Source organism: Ceratotherium simum, chromosome 17, assembly GCF_057802395.1.
Source record: "Ceratotherium simum simum isolate JZ-2026a chromosome 17, ASM5780239v1, whole genome shotgun sequence".
Classification (NCBI taxonomy): Eukaryota; Metazoa; Chordata; class Mammalia; order Perissodactyla; family Rhinocerotidae; genus Ceratotherium; species Ceratotherium simum.
Window position 1 is genome coordinate 2,776,251 of NC_141916.1, and position 5,760 is coordinate 2,782,010.

Below are 5,760 nucleotides of genomic sequence, written 5' to 3' on the forward strand. Positions count from 1 at the left end.
TCTCCAGTCCCATTTCTGGAGAAATGATGATCCGTTTACAGAGGTGGAGAACAATGAGAGAGGCAGGTGTGTGTGTGGGAGGGGTGGTGGGGAAATTCTATCTTGCATATGGGAAGCCCGAGTGAAAATCTCACACCCCAGTGAAGACTTGGAGTAGACAGTTGGATATACGGTGGGAGCTCCAGGGAAGAGAATGGGACGAGGGATTTCAATCTGAGGGTCATCAGCATAGAGAGGATGGAAAGGAGATGGGCCTGGTCTAAGCAGTTAAATGTAGATGGAGAGGAAGTCTGAAGACCGAGAACTGAGGCCCTCCAAAATGTCTCCGTTGGAAAGAGGAGGAGGATGCAGCCCAGGAGACGGAAGGAACGGGCAGCCAGTAACTAGGAAGAAAACCAGGAGAGAGCGCAGTGGTTGGTAGAGGGTAGAGGTAGTTCGAGGGAAAGGCAGTGCTCCCTCTCTTTTGCACACACAGAAACACTTAGATACATATATTACATGTATGTACACAGGCATATCTTTACATACAACAGGTACATTTTTACATAAATATAAGGGTTTTTTCATTTACCGTGAGCACTTCCTCGTGCCCTTAAAAAATCTTCTAAAATATTATCTGAAATTTTCCGTCCCTGTGGATGTATCCTTTGAAAGAACAGCCTTGTGTTACATCTTGTGTCCCCTTAGATTAAATTCCTGAAGTGGAATTACTGGTGGGTATGAACATCTTTACAGCTTTTGATACATGTTGTCAAATGACCTTTCAGAAAGGTTGCACCAAGGCTGTACACTCCAGCAGCAGTCAGCTGACACCAAGTGTTTGGTTACTACTGTTACCATTAAAAAGAAAAGAAGTAAATACATGAAATGCTATCTAGTCTTCCTATTTGCATGACTCGCTGAATGGACGTGAGCACGTTTCAGCACAAGGCTGCTTGGGCGCAGTCTGAGTGGGGACTGAGTGCGTCCCTGCACTCAAACCTTCTTGAGTATAAAGTGAGAAAAGGAGTGTAAACATCACCCAGCTCAGCCTCTCAGGGGAAGAGGGCCGGGGAGGGGGAGAAAGCTGGTTCCTGCCAGTTTCTGGGGTGAAGGGTGGGGTAGATCTTGGTCAGCTGTAGGGAGATTGTGTGGTTCCCACAGCTCACCCCGCCCGCTCCCCTCCCGCCCAACTTCCTGTGGCCCAGCTTGGGAAAAGGCGTGGTCACCAGGGGCACAGGAGGCGCTCACAAGCGCAGTCGCGAGAGCCCAGATGGTAGGCCTTGGAGTCTCCGTCATCCTGAGAACAACAGTCCAAACTGCCCAACTAAACACAAACGTGAGCCAGAGGGACCAGGCACGCTGCCCCACCGACGATGTCCCTTGCTGCCTGGTGGAGCCATGTCTCTGTGTAGAGACCTTCCGATCCTCTGCCCAGCCTTTCTGGGCATCTGGCCAGCTGGAGCTGAAAGACCCTGTGTGTTGTGAAACTGCAGCGGGGCGGGTGTGTTTCTGTTGCTCCGCCGCGTTGCAAAGGCCGATTGCACCATGCTGGTATGCTGCAGATGTGGAAATTGCAGACCCTGAGGTGAAAGGAATCTTAAGAACGTGTGGGACGTAAAGACAGGCCAAAAATGGGGACTGTGGCAATCTTGTATGTCATCTTACTCATTTCATAACCATGCCAACTGGAACAAGAAGTCTTAAAAAAAACTGCAACCCAAAGGGAAAAAAGGCATCACAATCCTGTGCTTTCTGGATGGCACTGCGCTGGTAATATTTTCTACAGTAGCCGGGAAGGAATTCCTGAGAGAGTGCCACATGCAGAGCAGCACAGGAACCAAATCCAAAGGGCACCAGCCTACGGGAAGTTAAAAATGGAAAGAGAAATCTTCCATAGAAATCAGACTGATGTTCAGTTTCTTCCCCCTTTTTTAAGGTTATAAAATAATACATTTTCATTGTAAATCACTCAACTAATGGAAAAGTGTGTGAAGTAAAGCGAGTCTTCTCTTGCTCCCTCTGACCTCGCTTGTGCTCTCTAATAGTTTGGTATGTGTTTTCCAGAGCTTTGGTCCTGCAGTTACAAACGTTTATATAAGAGGATATGACGTGGCCCGTGTACAGTATGTTTATCAAACTGCTGGCACATAGTTAGTGTTCAATGATATACACTCAAATAGATAGTTAAAAAGATAAAAGTGAGGGGCTTGCCCCGCGGCGTAGCGGTTAAGTTTGCACGCTCTGCTTCTGCGGCCTGGGGTTTGCTGGTTCGGATCCTGGGTGCCCTGAACCTACTCACCGCTCATCAAGCCATGCTGAGGCGGCGTCCCACGTATAGCAACTAGAAGGATGTACTACTATGACATACAACTATCCACTGCAGCTTTGGGGAGAAAAAAGGAAAAAAGGAGGAAGATTGGCAACAGATGCTAGCTCAGGGCCAATCTTCCTCAAAAAAATAAATAAATAAATAAACAAAACAAAACAAAGAGATAAAAGTGAGATTACAGTATACGAATTCTGCAACTGGATTTAAATTTTATTTACATACAATTTCTATTTGTCTCTTGGCAGGTAGTTAAGTTTGATCTGTGCCTTATAAAAAAAACAAAAACCTTTTTGAGCCAAAGACTATTAGATTCATTCGGGCGACTATTATTTGTTGCCTGCCAACTGTGTACCAGGCACTGTTCAAGGTGCTGGGAGTAAACGAAATGAGACAAACCTTGCTCTTGTGGAGCTGACACTTTACTGGGGGAGGTGGACAATGAACAGGTTAATACCTGGTGTGTCAGACGTTGCTAGCAGGGCCTGTTGGGGCTTCGCAAGGTTAGAACAGGCCTCAGTGGAAAAGTGACATTTGAGCTGAGCTCTGGAGAGGGGTGGGGTAACACCACGTGGGTGTCTGGGGGAAGGGTGTCCCAGGGACAAGGAAGAGAAAGTGCAGAGCCCCGAGGGAGGAGGTGCCTGGCTTGCTCAGACAGTAAGGAGGCAAGTGTGGCTGGGGAATGGTGAGGGCAGGGAGAACAGAGGAGGTGGTTGGGAAGGACTGTGTGGGCCTCTAGGCCATTGGAGGCCTTGGGCTTTGACTCTGAGTGGGGCAGGATGTCACTGGGGTTTTGAGCAGAGCACTCTCATGATCTGATGTAGGGTATAATGTGATCCCTCCAGCTGCTGCTGAGAGTAGACTCTAGGGGCAAGCGCAGAGGCAGGGAGACCAGTGAGGAGGCTGCTGCAACAACGCAGGAGAGTGAAGATGAGCTTGGGGCCAGGGTGGTGGCAGTGGAGGTGTGACATTGTTGGATTCTGGGTCCATTTCGAAGGTAGAGACAACAGGATTCGCTGATGGATCAGATGTGGGTGTGAGACAAAGAGCAAAGTCAAGGATGATTTATCAGGACAGAGTGACGTGAAGAGTTCCTAATGAGAGATTTCCTAACTAGTCAGCACAAGAAATAAGACCAGAACATGGAGACCTGGAGGGGCATCAGGGACCCCCTTTTCCTTCACCTTTTGCTCCACAATATCTTGTGCCATGCCATGTGTGTGTCTTGTCCGTACTGGCACTTCTCAACCCTTCCCCTGAGAAACCCCCAATGGCAGAGGAGAGTAGCCTGTTATTCTCAGCTGTCTGGGCCGGTGCCCAGAGCTCATGGCACCTCCCGTTACAAGCAAGGCATTGCATTCAGGCCTTGTATTTAAAGAAACTAATGTCAATGTTGGATTCTACTCCAAAATATCTATGGGTTTGTTTTAATATGTTCATTACTAATAATCAAGTAAAATTGCTGGTCTTGTGTGATGGGTCCCTGACATACACAGAGAATCCCTAAGGAGACACAAAAGGTTTTGAGACGCTTGGGCCCAGCCATTCCCAATGTAAGCCCTGGGGTACCGCCTCCCAAGAAGAGCTCACTTATTCTGAAAGACTGGTCCCCGCAGCACCTATACGCTCTCAGGAGCACGTCGTAAACCTGTGCTGAGAAGAGCAGGTAACGGGGTCACGGACAACAGCCAGTGCTCTTCTCACCAGTCTGGGCTTTTCCGTGTCAACACCGCAGTGCAGGCCCTTTCTTACAAATGCAAATACCCCTTCTTCCTTCCTTTTATCTTACAACATTCTACCCATCCTTGGCTTTTTGATCCCTTTCAGGCTTTCCTCAAATTTCGCATCCTACTCATGATGTCTTATGGTGCCACTCAAGGAGACAACACATTCTAGTGAATTCTTAGAGCGTTTATTTTCTCTGGGGAGCTGTGCTGTACACAAGAAAGAGCAGAGGTCTGGAGGCAGGAGGGCAGAGCCCTGGAACCAGAGTTACTGCAGCTTTAATGCGGGCGCTGCCATTTCCATCCGTGCCGTTTTAGACAACTTTCTTCATCTCCAGGTCTATAAAATGGAGTTAGAAGCAGGGCTGGCAGGATGATTAAGTGAAAAGCACAAGTGAAGCCCCAGCGCAGGCATCTGATAAACGTTACTCCCCTTTTCCCGTCACCTCTTAATTTGTCAATTTTAATATTCTACCTTTTATGATTCCACCTTTTGAATTGTTATATGTTCTCTCTCTTGAGCTAGACAATAAACTCTTATAGGTTAGAAACCACATCTTGTATTTCTTGACATCCCCCAAAGCATCCATCATGGTGCCTTGAACGGGGGAGATGATTAATAAATGTTTGCTGATAGATTGATTGATGCGCTTCCTGGCAAGGTCAAAGCTGAAGGACGGACCGCTCTCTGGAGTCAAGCACAGAGCAATGAGCTTCAAAGAGGACAATGAGCCTCGGCATTCAAACAGGAAGGTCGTTGCTTCGCGCCTCCGGGAGACCTGCTGCTGTTGGATGAGGAAGACGCCAGACGGCTCTGCTGTGTGGGTTGCAGACCCTGCCGGCCAGCTATGGAATGGTTACCCAGCCAGACAGCGAGACCCTGATAACCCTGCCACAAGCAAATTCATTTAGCAAAGCATTGCAATGGGCCATCGCTGTGGCACGTGGATTGATGGATTGCACAGCTGTTATTGTGTGCTTACAAGGGAAATTAGGAGTAATTAATGGGCTGGGGATCAATAGCAGTACTATAGTGCAGTGAACGATTTAATTTTCTTTTTGAGTTAAGAAGGAAGCGCAAAGAGCTCACATAGAATAGATGGGTCAGAGTCATAGACATGAACTACTAAATTGCATGGTTTATATAAAAGTTTTAATTGTTAGCTTCGAATTTACTTTTTGAAAAAGTAATGCATGCACATGGTCACTCAGTACAAAATGGTATAAAATGCTTACTCTCAGAGGCAACCACTATTGCCAGCGTCTTGGGTGTTCTTCCAGAGATGACGCCGTGTGTGTGTGTGTGTGTGTGTGTGTGTGTGTGTGTCCCTTAGCTACAAGTAGTTTTAAGAATCCGAGAACTTCCTGCAGGTCTGCTATGCCTCTCTGGTGCATCCCTCTGTCTCTGGTGGCTAACATGGTGGCCAGTCCATACAGTCCAAAATTCATGGTCAATAATCATTTGTTGATGGACTGACTAGATCTATTTTAATCAGTGACTGACTAGATCTCTTTTAGAAGTTTTTAAAATGGTTTGCATTAGTGAATGAACAAAAGACATCAAACTGGACATGCCTAGAGAACAGAGCATCTTAATTAATTCTAATGTGTTGGTACAATAATTTAAAACTGCTGACGCAGAAACTGCCTGTTTGAATGTTCTCCACTGAGTGGAGGAGATCTTTGGAAACTGAGTACCACTTGAGCTTACATAAGGATTAGCTAATA

At 47.0% G+C, this 5,760-nt stretch overlaps 1 long non-coding RNA gene across 2 annotated transcripts; it reads left to right on the forward strand.

The window, feature by feature from the left end:
• The first annotated feature begins 2,913 nt into the window (after positions 1–2,913).
• Positions 2,914–5,280, forward strand: LOC147914676 (uncharacterized). Of its 2 annotated transcripts, none has more exons than XR_015554869.1 (2): positions 2,914–2,973; positions 4,670–5,280. It is a non-coding gene; the product is annotated as an uncharacterized LOC147914676 (long non-coding RNA). The 2 variants fall into 2 exon arrangements; XR_015554870.1 differs by having other exon boundaries at positions 2,918–2,973; positions 4,695–5,280.
• Positions 5,281–5,760: the final 480 nt, after the last annotated feature.